At 35.8% G+C, this 15989-nt stretch overlaps 1 long non-coding RNA gene across 1 annotated transcript in view; it reads left to right on the top strand.

The window, feature by feature from the left end:
* The first annotated feature begins 1831 nt into the window (after positions 1-1831).
* Positions 1832-15989, top strand: part of LOC123592603 — a 46797-nt gene continuing 32639 nt past the window's right edge. Inside the window, exons 1-2 of the long non-coding RNA XR_006709865.1 lie at positions 1832-1879; positions 8983-9049. This is a non-coding gene — a long non-coding RNA (uncharacterized LOC123592603). The remainder of the gene's footprint in view (positions 1880-8982; positions 9050-15989) is intronic.

Genomic DNA, 15989 nt, shown 5'->3' with positions numbered 1-15989 from the left:
GTGGTTTACTTTTTGGTCCTCAGAACTAGCTATAAATCAGAATTTTTTATTTATTTATTTATTTTTTATTTTTTTGAATGTTTATTTATTTTTGAGACAGAGAGAGACAGAACATGAACGGGGGAGGGTCAGAGAGAGAGGGAGACACAGAATCCTAAACAAGCTCCAGGCTCTGATCTGTCAGCACAGAGCCCAACGCGGGGCTCGAACTCACAGACCACGAGGTCATGACGTGAGCCAAAGTCAGACGCTCAACCGACTGAGCCACCCAGGCGCCCCTAAGTCAGAATTTTTTGAGGGTGATTTTTACATATGCATGTTAATCACCCAAATTCCTCGAGATTCTGATTCTAAGGCTGTGGTGGAGCCTAGGAATATGAATGTTTTATTGAACCTCCCCAAGGTATTCTGATGGTAAGCCTCACTTGGAAGGCAACCTTTGAGCAAGTAACTTACCTGTACTAGTTTTTACTAGACTAAGCAGGTATTTGAATAAACTGGCCAAAATGGGTTGATTATGGTTTGAGCTTAGATATTAATGATTTATACCTTCATTGTTTTCCCCATAGCAACATAAGGAATCTTGAATTCAGAACTGTAGAGAATCACTAGGTTATGTAGGATCCATGAAGGCAAAGTGAAATCCTTGGTTATCTATCTTGTATAGATAATGTTTGTCTTTTTCCAGAATAATTTTATAAGCAAAAAACAAAAGAAAAAACCCCAAAACAAAAAAACAAAACAAACAAGAACAACAAAAACATAAAGGAATAGCTTCCCATGATTGAACATGCTGCACTAGTGAACTAGTGAATTGTGGAAAACTGGGCACTAACACCCACCTTCCCCTTTCCCATCACAGAAAACTGATTCTTTAGGTATAGTCTGTCCTTGATCAGTATCTACTAACTTTGAAACATCAATTCACTTGATTATACTCTGAGATCTGTGAGCAACAATTGCTGTGAGCAAATGCATCTAATGGGTTTAAGCATTAAACCCAAGCAAATGAAATAGGACAAAGTTCTCATACTAGTATTCCTTTTCTAATTGGGAGTTTATTCTCCACTGGGAGGGAGTAAAAATGCAAAATAAAGTTCCCTAGGCTACAGTGTGTGAGTTTTTGTTGTCCTGGACTCTTTCATGCCCCAGTGACATTTCCTGATTATATTCACAGGGCACAAGTGATTTTGAACTCACAGTACATTTGGGAAGTAAACCTAATGGGCATGCAAACAGCCAATTGCAGTGTCAGGAAAACTAACTCAGTACATTTCCAATCTTTACAACTCAAGTTTTCTCAACTATGGATTGGCACAGAAGTAGCAGGATTTGAGTTTTATGGGACTTGGATGAAAAGTTTGTATTACTGCAAAATGGAAAGAAATATTTTTCTTAGGTAACCTAGATATTTTATTTGAAGCCAGATTATTCCCAGTTCTAAAGCTGTGTTATAAATCCAGATTATGGCCATGAGGTACGTGCCATGGTGGGAGTGGGGTGTGAGAATTTAATTGTAATAAGTTCTCCTTGACAATACATTGATGTCTTAAGCCATCAGCATTAGCTGACCAGCTGAACAAGTTTGGATAGGCCTGCTAGTCAATCTGAAATGCAAATACTGCCGCAGTCTTCTTTTCTATGAATTCATTTTAGTTGGGAAAAAGCATTGCTAGAAGCTGGAAGCTCTCCTGCTTATTTGTAATGTATACAAATACTTTAAAAATCATTCCTCAGTTCAGAAGGCAGCAGATGAAAACCATCCCTATGATTTCTTATCTAGTCCTAGGCATGAAACAATGGGAATTGTTTCCCTCCTCATTCTATGTTCCTTTTTGGAATTCCATCACTCACCTCAACAGGATTCCTTGGGACAAGAGTAAGTTTCCCAAAGAAAATTCAGGTGGCTTCATCTCACTGATGATTTTGATAAGCCAAAACATGAGACTCATTTGTGTGATACTATATAATTAATAAAAGGCACAGTAAAACAATTGACAGAAAATATGAATAAATACATGAAATAAAAAAGACATCCTTTCATAGAATAAACACAAATGAACTGTTGATAGGAGAACATTAGAAGTGACAGAAAATCTCAGGCAAAATAAAGCCCCTTAGCTACTGTATCAATTACTGGGAACTGAAATAGAAGAAATGGATCAGAACAGGCTGAAAAATAACTATAATACAAGGTAGTAAATGGCATAAAAAATAGCCATAAAGTACTAGAGGTATTCAGAGATAAGAAAGTTCCTACTCTTGCCTTGGAGGCTTCCTGAAAGAGTTAACATTTAAGAAAAACTTTGAGGTATAGCTAAGATTTGGCTATGTGGAATTGAGGGTTGGTAAAGATGTTTCAAGGTAAGGGATAGCATGACCAAAGGTATAAAATGAAGTAAGTGGAGAGAATGTATAAAGAATAGTAAATAATAATTCCTTTTTTTTTTTTCTTGGTTTTCATTTTGGTCTTGGAGAATAAGTGGAGCCAACTTGATACTAGAGTGAGCCTGGAGTTTGGGGCCACAGAAGTGAGTGTAGCCTGATCCCATGGGGTCAGCCTGGAGGTTGGGTCTGTGAGGGCTAACCTGAAGACTGAGGTTATAGGGTACTGGCTTGGCACTGGGGTAGATCAAGAGCCTTGGTCCACGTAAACCAGTCTAGAGTCTAGATCTATGGGGTGCTGGCCTGGCATTTGAGTGGCCCAGGATCCTATGTTCACAGGAGCCTCCTGGGACTGTGAGAGCTGATGTGGGTGTAGTGCTGGGTCTGTGATGAAGTCGGTGCTTACCTGATGCACCTTTCCCCATGGACAGGGTGTCTTTCTCTTCACTGGACTGCCTGGGTTTGGGGGAGGAGCGATGGAGATAATGTGAAACTTTTTTTCCTACCCTCTTTACTATGTCTTTTCTTAGTTCTATCCTCCTACCACGTGCTTTAATCCTTCACCTGGAATCTTTACCCCTTGTGAAGGTTTTTCATTTGTCTGTTTGTTTTCTTTTCTTTTTTCCTTTGGCATGTGGATAGTTGTTCAGATTGCTGTTTCTGGGAAGGGATACATGCCAGAAATTTCTACACTGCTGTCTTGCTCAAACATTTTTAATTTTTTTTTTTTATTTTTTATTTATTTTTTTTTTATTTATTTTTTTTTTTTCAACGTTTATTTATTTTTGGGACAGAGAGAGACAGAGCATGAATGGGGGAGGGGCAGAGAGAAAGGGAGACACAGAATCGGAAACAGGCTCCAGGCTCCGAGCCATCAGCCCAGAGCCTGACGCGGGGCTCGAACTCATGGACTGCGAGATCGTGACCTGGCTGAAGTCGGACGCTTAACCGACTGCGCCACCCAGGCGCCCCAAACATTTTTAATTTTAATGGCATCCAATCATTGGTTTCTTTCTCTTGCACTTTTAATGTTCTAAGAAGGCTTTGCCTTACCTAGATTTGTGAAGACTCACTCTGTGTTTTTTTTTTTTTTTTTTTTTCTAAGAGTTTTATAGTTTTAGGCCTTGGTAGGTCTGTGATCCATTTTAAGTTAATTTTTGTGTGTGGTAAGGTCCAATTGCATTCTTTTGCATATGGATATCCAGTTCAGAACCATTTGTTGGAAAGACTTTTTTTTAATTTAATAATCTTGGCAGCATTTTTTAAATCAATTGACCACAAGCAGTTTTATATTTGGACTCCAAATTCTATCCAATTTATCTAAATGTCTATCTTTATGCTAATGCCACTATGTCTTTATTACTACAGCTTTGTAGTAAATTTTAAAATTGAGAAATGTGATTCTACTTTGTTCCTTATAAGATTGTTTGGCCATTCTTGGTCCCTTTAATTTTTTTTTTTTTTTTAATTTTAGAGAGAGGGAGAGCATGCATGAATGGGGGAGAGGGACAGAGGGAGAGAGAGAAAGAGACAGAGAGAGAATCAGCATGGAACCCGATGCAAGACTTGATCTCACAACCCTAGGAGCATGACTTGAGCCAAAATCAAGAGTCTAATGCTCAACAAACTGAGCCACCCAGGCACCCTGGTCCCTTGCATTTAAACATAAATTTATGATCATCTTGTTGATTTCTATAAAAAGTCATGCTAGGATCGCACTGAAATGGTAGATAAAATTGAGGAATATTTCTATCTTAACAATATTAAATCTTCTAATCCATGAACATGAGATACCTTTCCATTTATTTAATCTTTTTTTATTTTATTAACAATATTTTATAATTTTCAGAGTTCAGGCTTAATGCTTTTATGTTTTATACTTTTATGTATTATAAATGAAATTATTTTCTTAATTTTACTTTCAGAGATTTATTGCCATTGTATAGAAATACAATTGATTTTTGTATATTGCTCTTACACTGTGCAAACTTGCCAAACTTGTGTATTAGTTGTAATAGTTTTTTTAGTGGATTCCTTAGGATTTTTTATATAAAAAATCATGTTATCTGTGAATAGAGATAGCTTTGCTTCAATTCCAATCTGGATGCCTTTTGTATCCTTTTTATGCCTTCCTGCACTGGCTAGAACTTGCAGTACAATATTTAATAGAAGTGGCAAGAGTGTCTTGCTCATAATCTTAAGAGGAAAACATTCATTTTCTTACCATTAAATGCAATGTTAACTGTGGGTTTCTTTTTCCTAGATGCCCTTTATTAGATTGAGGAAGTTCTACCACATATTGTTTTTATAACAAAAATTACTTGAAAAATAAATACACAAATGAATAAATACTTGATAAATAGAATTGAATTTCATGGCTTCATCCTCAAAGCAGATCTTGAGTATGGTATCAACCTTAACCTAAAAAAAAAAAAAAAAAAAAAAAGGAATCAATTGAATTCAGTCTTTTGAGAAGTTGAAAACTTTAAGGCTTCCATTTCACCCAATTTTTTATGTTTCTTTCAGGCGAGTCTGTTACCTCTTATATTCCTCTGTTATCCTGATCTTCATTCTGGCTGTAATAATTTTTAACGATATAATCTTGTCTCTAATGATGACTCTAATGCTAATGCCTAGCAGTTTCCTCCACATCATTCATTATCGAAGTCTGATAAGCTCCAGGTGAAGAAACAGGGCAGCTTCTTTTGAAAGGAGTAGTAGCTATTAATGAGGCTTAGCCATTTCAGGAAATGATGAAGACTTGATCAAATAAAAACCCCAAGGAGACTATCCTCCAGTAGTTTCTTACAGCTTCCACTAACAATGAGAGTTCAATTAATAGAAAAGTTACACTGATGGACAACATTGAAACATCAGACTGCTCATTGCAAATGAATCTTATTGTTAAAAATACATCTACTTTTATAAAGGGTGGGTGCTTGAAGCACTGCTACATCACAACATTGCTCAAGGGCAATTTGCTTATCTATCTCTCCAACTATCCACACACATTATAATACAATACTATACTATACTACACTATACTATAATACAAATATAATATAATAACATGTATTTGCCATATATATATGTATGTATGTATAGGCCAAATACATATTTATATTTGCCAAGTGTATATATATATATATATATATATATATATATATACACACACACATATATATGGAGAGATATATACATATACATATATATGACATATATATACACATATATATATCATATATATGTATATGATATATGTATATATTATATATATATATTTGCCCTCCAGGCCCTCTAGACCCTGTCACTCATATTTTTTTCCATAGTTCCACTAATTTATCTACTCAATGAAAAGAAGCCACCACTTTTTGTACATCAAATCTATTTGAAATGAAAAGATGCGAATGTTTTGCAAAGTTTACTGGGATATGCTGAAGGAGAGAACCCAAGTGAAATGCTTTCGCAATGGGAGTTTGGAATGAGGGTAGGGGATATCTATCTAGTATTAAATTATTTTTTCTTTTTAAATTAAATATAGAGCTTTGTGAGAAAACTCTACAAAATCATAAAATATGTTTTCTCACTTTCTAGATTTTTAAGTTGATGTAGAGTGAAACTGTAAATGATTTTTAGAGAATTACATTTGAGGTTTGGACCAATAAAATGGAAATCATGATTGTCAGGATAGGCATTTTAGCAGATAACAAATTTCACCTTTTTATTGTTGTTGTTGTTCTAGCCAAGATTAGCAATAACACCTAGTCAACGAGCTTATTTCCAAGCAATACTCATGTAACTTTCCAATATTAGATTATACAGAAAGAAAAATAGTTTTGAAAAATTGGAATTTTCTCCACGAATAACAACAAAACTCTTTTTTTTTTTTTTTTTTTTGGTAAATGTCTAGAAAATCCCCAACTAACATCATAAGAAAAAAGCAGCTAGAAGGTTTTTGAACATAAATGTCCAAGAGTTGAGGTGGTAGCAATCTTAATTTATATTTGATACATGTATACACATCTGTAGTTCTAATGTTATGTATGTGGGCCCAATTCGCAAAACAAAAAAGTTTGTCTTCAAAGTGGATTAGAATATTTTTTTTAAAGGTAGGAACAGGGGTTCCTAAACAAGTTACCCTTGGATAGAATTTAGAGGGCTTATAAATTGGATAATAAAATCAGTATATTATTATTTCACTAACTGTAACTAAAATTAAGTATTTTCTTCAGTTATGAATTGAAGGTACTAATCCACAGAAGTATTAACAAAAACTGTGACCATGATAAAATAGGAAATGTTGATTTTTTATATCACTTAATATTTGCAGATATCTTGAAATATTTTTATTTACTACTTTGAAATTATAGTAGCTATGTGACTTGGCAATAAGTCTTTCATAAAAAAACATTGATGAAGAAGCACGTGTAATATACACCACAAATTTAGCTTTTTAAACATATTTTGATAACTATTGCAATATAATATTTGTGGTTACATGCTTTTTAAAAAATAATTTAAAAATATTTATCTTAAAGTGGTCTGTTGGTATTACCAGACTGCCAAGGGTCTTTAGAACACACATAAGAACTGCTGATGTATAGGAAAATGAGGCTGTTTATGTATGCTCCTTGTCTGGACAAAAGGAATCTGCCATATACTCCTCTTTAGATTATCTAGCATACATCTACCTGGCCTTCTTTTCTTTTTGCATCTCTCCGTTGATAGTTACAGGTAATAGTAGACAGTTAATTGAGGATCAAGATCTTGGATCTATTTGAATCAGAGATGTTTTCACATTTGCAAGGAACAGAAAATTAACCCCAGCTTAAACAGAACAAAAATGAATAGCTCACATTGCAAACCTTGAGATAGAATAGCATGAGAAGGGAGGTGTGAAAACTTGGTCTCTGCTTCTCCAACACCTTAGCTCTTCCTTTATTTCTATGTGTGCTTCAACCTCAGGCTGACAGCAAGCGGGCTCCAGTGATTCTGGCCATTGTGTGCAGATACTACAATGTCCAGGGCAAGTAGAAAAGAAGTGTCTTCCTCCATGTTTACTACTTAAAAGCAAGAAAATATTTCTGAGGCCCTCTCGTAATGGTCTCCTTCATGTCTCATTGACCAAGAATAGATCATTTTTCTATTTCTAAACCAATCATTGACAAGGTGACTCTGATCCCATGATCGGCTTTTGAGAGCTGAATGGATATTGTAAGCTCAGTCTCTAAGACCTACTAGGTGCCCATCTCACTCAATCGCTTTTTACTAGAGACAGCCACTATGATTTTAATTTCAAATGAATAAAATGCAGTGCTTTTATGAGGGTGACAAGTAACAATAAAAAATTAACAGATAAATACAGGATGTTGCAAATCTAAAATATTTATACAACTTCCTTCTCCATTGCACTCAATTCACTTATCTTTGGGCAAATACCTTAGTCATTAAAAACTCTAGCCTCTAGATGAGAATGTTTTCACATTCTGAAAACAGGCTGAATTCCTCTGAAAACAATGCCAGGCCTCTTGTTCTCACTTGGCAGACAAATTTTGCTGACAGAGGAGCTTTCCAAATAAGCCAGGTCAAATCTAAGACTCATCGTGCATATTGGGTCAGAATTCCCAGTTTTCAATACCATGGAGTGTCTCCAGTTTTCGTATACTTTATATAAGTATAATAAATATCTCAGCACTATTAAGGGTGAAAAGAAGTATCCAGATTTAATAGACATAACTGAGATGTAGCTGAAAAGCATTTGAAAATTTAAATTTGAGAATAAAAACCAGGATTTTAATGAAGTCCTATCCCATCATGGACTCCAAACCTCTTCACTCAGAAAGCAAAGTTTGAAAATTAATGAGAAATATGGTTTACTATGCATAGCTACCTGCATACTTCAATAAAAAAGATAAGAGGTGTGTTTTTAGGAATAAATTAGAGAAACCTTTGTCTTAAAGAAAAGGAAATAGAATGGACACATGAGAAAACATAGAATCAGACAAACAAAAGAAAAATCTCTAATATTTCAACTTAAAATGCATCATCAAATCCATCAGGTTATTAACATGCAGCTAGCATGATAACCAGGCATCAGTATTAAATATGATTATGATTTTTATTCATTCTAAGGTCATTGGTATCAATCTCTCAATAAATCAAGTCAAATTTAGTATATATCAAAGAGCATGATTAATAGTAAGGAGCTACTATCAACTAATAAAAGCCTCCAAATTTCGGTTTGAGACAATCTGAGACTAAGAAAATCCAATGAGAAGAATATTATTTGAAAGATATTTTTAACCTGATGGGAAAAAAGCAGTGAACTAAAATTATACCATCTATTACAATATTTCAAGTTGAAACATTCCAGTTCCTTTTGAAAGAAGGGAACTAAAAATGCAACCATCTCTTTTAAAGAATGGAAAGCATGAGATACTTTAATCCTTCTATGTCACTTAGTCTCCACTTGAACCTGGAGAGAAGGCAGAACATAGAGCCTTTAAGAAGTTCTGTGTTGGTTTGGGGAAGGTGAAGGCAAAGGGCTATGATGTGAGGAATCAGGAACTCCTTAAAGCAATATTGGCTTTTTTCTAGAAATGATGCCCACAGCATGCAGGGAAATCATGGTAGCTGCACTGAGGGGAAGAAAAACAGAGCCCAGGTAAGACAAAGATATTTGATGCGCTTCAACACATGGGCTTTCTATCCTTCATTTACATCCTTTTTTATGACAGCAAAGGTCCAGAAGCCACCCAGGAACCCCAGGCCCTAAAAGCTGTCCTTTTTGACTGAGACTATTTGAAATACACACATCTGAGATGTTTCTACTTTATTCAGAGGGCTAATTTTACCTGGCAAAACAAATTCATGAAGGTAATATAGCAGCTTAAACTTCTATCTGTTGCAAAACTTTTGAGCCATAGATTTCAATACTTCCTTGATCAAATGATATGGTTAAATATGGAACTATCTAGAAAACCAGAGGGAGTGCTGTTTTTGAGCATGAAAGAATTCTTTACAACATGGAAGAGCAAGGTAAGGTACATCCTTCCAGGGTGTTGTTCAACATGCTCATTGGGAAGAAAATGTAAATGTTCTAATTTATATTTTTATTTATGTTATCCTTTTAAATTCGTTTCATAGTGCATAATTTATAGGGTGCATTTAAGATTTATAAATAAATACATTTGCGTATATTGTGGTTACATGTGCTATGTTTGGGGGGATTTTTTGTTTTACTTTCCTGATGATGTGCATTATTCCATTCAAACCTTGCCATTTTGATGGCTTCCCTATAGTATCTCAATGAGAAAATTTTCCCATTCTAATCCAACTGCTCTGGAGGCCCTGGGCCTTGCTGTTTCTGTTCCATTTCAGTAAATGCTTAAGGTCTCAGGCATGTGGTTATAAAGGTTGTTTTCCTTTTTGCATATAATGAACACATGGATGATTGAACTAAGATATCTCCATTTTTCATGAGTTTTCAGTCCAGTAATATTGATCTCTATGACATCTTGCAAGTTACATGTTGAGCAATGGTGAAGTGGTTATGTTTTTTAGAAGCATTGCCTATGAATACTTGGTGCATTTCCTCTTTATTATTATTATTTTCTTGCCTGCTCACTTAAAGACATCAGCTTGAAGTGATAATATTCCCCTGGTAAAGAATCCTTATCCTGTCTTAGCCTAGGAAATATAGTTAAAACCATTCACAGAACTTCAATATTGTAAAACATACATTTAACCATTTTTAGAAAAATCCCAGAGTCAAATTATAAAAGTGTAGCATAGAGATGAATGGAATCCAATTTCTAAAGGACAAAATATATCCTAACAAAGCAACAGGAAAGCTCACTGACTATTCAAAATAGAACACATAGGAATACTAAAAGGGTTATCAAATTCAAATTCTTGTACTGCTGGTATTTTATAAAATATTTTCTATACACTATATTAACAGCTACTTAAACATTTTTTTGTCAGTGGCTTTAGGTTGATGAGAGGGTTAGGATAAATTTAAAAAGAGAAAAGACTGATCTGGGTCATAGTCTTAGTGTTCATCTGGACACTAAGGACATGAGCTCAAAGTCCACCTTTCAAATTAGGCTTATAGAGAGAAAAAGAAAAGATAAAGCTTTCTTCTTTGCACTCCTTTTAGTGACAGAGAATGGAGTAAACAGTGTGAGGAGAGAGGGGGGAAATCAGCCTGCTACAAAGATTTTCCCCTTTATTTAAAGATAATTGTCGGGGGATCCCTTTACATACAGTCTTTTTATATTCTTAGCATCTGAGGAAATTCAGCTTGGGTTTCTCCCTACCTCCAGTTTCAAGATATTACATAAGTGTAGAAAATCTATAAATGTTACTAAAATTGGTATGACCTGGGGCCACAGGCTTGAGCTTCAAATATGATGACAGTGTAGTTTTTTTCCAATGATTAAAATGCAGGCTGATGAATGTATGCCACTCACAAATTTAAATTTTAAAAATTCACCTGCATATAGTTATCCAAAGAAAAATATAAGGATATCAACTTACATAGCATTGTCAGGCAGCTGGTGATTGTTCTGGCGGAGTGATAAAGGTTTCTTATATTCCCTTTTCTACTCTTGTGTATGTTTTACATTTTTCATAGTAATATGCTTTCTTATTTTTTTAATGTTTTTATTCTGAAGGAGAGAAAGAGAGAGCACCCACGTGCTCACGTGAGCTGGGGAGGGACAAAGGGAGAGAGAGAAAAGAATCTTAAACAGACTCCATGTTCAGCATGAAGCCCAATGTGGGGCTTGATCCTACAACCCTGGATCATGACTTGAGCCAAAATCAGGAGTCAGACATTCAATTGAGTGAGTCACCCAGGTGCCCCTACAATAATGTTTTTTTAAAATATTAAATCTCAGGGGCAGTTCGGTGAGTTATTACACTCAATAAGCTGTGCTCCAGAAGAGGCATCAGTTATTCCTTTAGTGAGTTTCACTTCCTGTCTGTTCTCAGAGTGAGAGCATCTCCTTACATGAAGAGCAAATATAGGATACTATGGGATGTGTTTCTCATGCAATATGGATGCCAAATGAAGCCAACATCTTCATGTGACACTCAAGTAAAGACACTCCAGTTAGTTCCAATGCTGGAGATAATTCCGCACATACCCAAGTACTGAAGGAAAAAGGAATAGGAGAGGGTTTCAAGGTGGCATTCTTCAAAAAGATTTTCAAGGGAATTTAACTATAGGTAAGACCACAAATTCCTTTTGGTGAAGCACCATTCCCTGCACGTCCATGCCAATTATCCATAACATGCTTGGTGTCATTCTTCCAGAAGCCCAAGAGGTTAAGAATCTCATTAATCTCTATTATTATTAGTCTGGCCACATAATGCCCCCACAATGTCACTTTTAAAAACTTATTCTGGACAGTCCACAGCTATTGTTTCCAGGATCCTAAGGGTCTTCAACCCTCCTTTTCTTCCAAGTAATTCAAATCCCTTCTTCCCAAGAAATTCCCTCACTCTAATTGAATCTTGTAACCACTAACTGTACTTTTGAGCCTGTCTTGTTTATTGATGGTTGAAGAAAAGGAAGAGAATTGAAAGGATGGGAGGACACCAGATCTGTGCTTTATAGTTTTCAGAGTCTGAAAACAATCTCCTGTTTCTTTCCTGGAGCAAAGCCTTAGGACTGAAATAACTAATGAGGCTCCAGGGTTCATTTGAATTAAGAGTAAACAAAATTATTCTTTAATCTCTGCAGTGAACCCAGCCATTTCAAATCCAAATTGGCTTCAACTATTAAGAGGAGACAAATGGAACAACAGAATCAGAGAAGCAGACTTAGGGTCATCGAATGTGGCTCCCCAAGGATGCAGCCTGAAGATGACTAAGAGCTTCTGGGAGGTAGAGAGGCTTGTCCTAAAAATCCATGACCAAAATACTAATATTTGTGTGTAAACAGTCCATTCTAATTCAGTTCAAGACATTATTTTATGTTGTACCTAAAAGAAGCCAAGATGTGAAGGAGGAACAGATTTCAGCACATAATGGGATTGGACATACCCTTTGTAGCTTGTTTATTTTATTTCCATGGGCATCCTTCTCCTTGCTAAGTTATTTTGACTACTGAGATATCTTGGGTTGATACTTATGATGAATTTCTTTAGAACCAGTTTTCATCTTGATGAAATGTATGCCTGTTTTTGTCTACATAGACCTATTTTAAAATCCCAAAACATCTGTCACTTACTAGGTGTCATCTTAATTTATTACTTAACCCCTCTTTATTGTTAAAACAGAGACTAACATACATACACCAAAGTTTGCTAGCAGGCTTAATTTGAAGAATACTTGTGAAGGGATTTAACTCATAGCACTCAGAAAATCTTCCCCATCCTACCTTTAACACTTTAATTCATAAGGCATCAGAATCTATCCTCCAGCTTCACCTCAATTTCCTTAAATTTTTAAAACGTAATTTGAAAAATGAGAGGTCTTATATCAATACAGTTTTATTACAGGAAAAATTACTAGGAGACCTAGCTGGGCCTAAAGAAAATAAATCCATGGGGTAAAAGAAACATGGGCTTTATTTCTCTGGATCCAAAACAACCGGGCAGTTGGATTAATTTAACCATACATTAAATCAAGTCAATAAAAAAATCATTAGCCAAGGAGTTTGTTGAGTGGTTGTTTGGAGTCATCTCATCAAAAGAATTCCAAGCAGAAGGGTTTTTTTTTTTTTTTTTTTTTTTGTGTGTGTGTGTGTGTGTGTGTGTGTGAATATCGCACCTTTATCTTTTCGCTTCTCTTTCTATACTGTGTTCTCTTGTGTTTTGGGAGGAGGGGGAGTGTGAAAATTGTAAAATAATATAAGCTCATTGTAACACAAATAAGCAAAGCAAAAATATATAAAGTCAAAAATAAAATCTCCATCTTACTCAGGCATACTCCTTAGAAGAGTCATAGTAATATTGTGGTGTGTTTCCTACAATACTTTGTACACATCTTTTAAATCTATTTTTTAACTTAGCAACATGTTTTGATCATCTTTTCAAGTCAATGTGTAAAGAACTACCTCATCCATTTTAACTGCAATGAGTACTACATTTTAAATGTACCCTGAAATATTTAACCAGTCTCCTGATTGATGGACATTACCTTACTCTTCTTGATGAAGTTCTACCAAATCACTCATTCTACGGGCTTCTGTGTCAGAAGAAAAGTAGGAATATTCTTGCCAAGAGAACATCACTGGGTCTCTGGGAACTAGGAGGCTCCAGTGACACATTGTACACCTAAAAAAGTGAAAAGTCCCACTGGACAATGTGAGATCTGCAAGGTGCATTTTTATGGGCTAACCAACATTACCACGTGCTTGATAATTTTTGGAAACATCTCAAAATTCTGTTAAATTTACTATATATTATCTTTAGCTCTCAAATGTGTTTGTAATCTGGCTCCTGCTCTGTCTCAGTTTTCACCCCTTCCCCGTGGGCTCCCAAGCTGCAGCCATCCAGACTGCTGGCTGCCATGCACAGAGGCCATATTTCACCCCACCTTGCGTCTACATATTATATGTTTTCTGCCAAAAAACCCCTTCCCCTAGTCTTCCCCTATGAAATATTCCATATCCAAAGTCTTTGATTATTGTTTCCTTTGTCAATCTCTTCCTTTTCCTCCTCTCATAGCACCTCATTAAACAGCTGTTTTCTCTTCACTTTCATTGCACCATGGACACTTCTCAGACAATGTACTTCTTGTATTCTATTGTAATAATGTGTTTAAGTTTGTCTTCTTCTCTGAAGAATGGGATTCTTGAGAGCAGAAACTGCTTCACAAGTGTTTAGCCTTGTGGCTGGCCCAGAGAAGAAACTGCCTGGATGGCAGGTAACTTGACTCAAAAGGCAGCTAGCTACCTAGAAATCTTCTCATCCTGCATAGGCTATATATCACAGAAGCTGGCAGAGTATTCCTATGGTCTGGAAGTGCACGTGGACATTTTTATATATTATTTCAGAAGTTGCCTTTTTTGCTCAAGGTGCCTTCACACTGAGAATTCTGTCACCCATCCGTTACTGTACACAGTTCCCACTGCTAAATAATGCTCAACAATGTATTGTAGCATCCAGCACAATAGCAAGTTCCATATGGCTCCTCACACATTTACTTTTACATTTATTGGCAATTTAGAATGGCATTGTTCATTATATTTCAGATGTCAGCCCGGCTGGAGCCTATCCAAGGATGTGTACTTAGTCAGAAAGTGAAAGGCTGACATTGGGCATGACTCATTACTGTGCAATAGATGTGAGAGAGCATTTCAGGGGAAAATCAGCTTTAATCAGTGTCAGTAGATGTCATGTGTTTTTTTCCAGCACTGATAACAATGTATCAGTTCAGAAATGACAGCTGCCGGACACAAGCCATTGTGTCATTTATGCTTTTCCATACCACCAGGCTCCAAATTCTAGTCATTGATCTAATTTGCATCTGTTTTTGGAGGACCAACAGTAATAATTACAAACATAAAAGACAAGCATCCTTTCTAAAGAAATTAAGTATGGGATTATCCTAACTGTAACTGTACACTGGCCTTTGCTTTCAGAGGGAAGGCTTTCTTCTTACCTGAACATTACATGGAAAAAGTAAGATTTCTCCATTTCTGGAGATACTCCTAAAGTTAACACCTTATGCATTTTCTAATAGTTTATCTTATTTAACTTTTGTATAGCCCTGTAAGGTAGATCAATATCATCATCTCTGTTTTGCAGTTGATAGCTGAGGTTCAATAAAGTTAATAATCAAATGGTGTGTCCCAGTGAGAATCAATGAAAGAGTCAGGAGGACTCAAACCAAGGTATTCTGCCTCCATGGATTTCCAGAGGAGTATTCATGACAGGAAAATTCTGGGTCACATAATTCAAGAATCCAAACTGCAAATACCCAAAGGGCTCTAGATTAGAGTAGTAATCAAAGTAAAATTGAAAGAGGACAACATTCCTTGAGTATTCCATTTTCTTAATATAAGCCTAATATTTCTGGCATCTTAAAATAACCCAAGAAATAGAAGCCATCTCTACCTTCCCACAAGTTGCCACAGAAGTTCTTTGACAAAGTATCAAGAACTATATATTTTGTCTATTTTGTGGCTGCCATAGAAGTATACCTATTCAATTCCTATCAGATTAGTTTTACTGGTAGTTTCCCAGAAGGAAAAGTCTAAGGGTAAATCTGTTTATAATATGCCTTTGCAAATAGATAATCAAGCATTTCTTCTGATGCTGCAGATGTGAACAAAGCCATTTTTTTCCTCAAGAGATAAATCCTTTGAGGAAGCCACTAGGTAGACAAACACCTGCAGAATTCTGATGACATGCTACCATATCCTTGCTCCTAGGATACCTAGTATGAAGTCCTTTTTTCTCTCTTCCTTATAACTTCCTTTCTTTCTCTTCCTATGCCTTAGTAACTCTGAGAAATGGGAAATCTGAAAGCCATGGTTGTTCCAATTTACTGGGATTTTTAAAGACTGCTTCATGAGATTCCTAGGGGTCTTCAACTGTGTAGCTGATGGATTTCAGGCCATCTCAGACTGGTATAGCTCCTTGCTT

This window comes from Leopardus geoffroyi, chromosome D4 (genome assembly GCF_018350155.1).
Source record: "Leopardus geoffroyi isolate Oge1 chromosome D4, O.geoffroyi_Oge1_pat1.0, whole genome shotgun sequence".
Classification (NCBI taxonomy): domain Eukaryota; kingdom Metazoa; phylum Chordata; class Mammalia; order Carnivora; family Felidae; genus Leopardus; species Leopardus geoffroyi.
The sequence above is the reverse complement of the archived record's forward strand: the minus strand, read 5'-3'. Positions and strand labels throughout refer to the sequence as shown.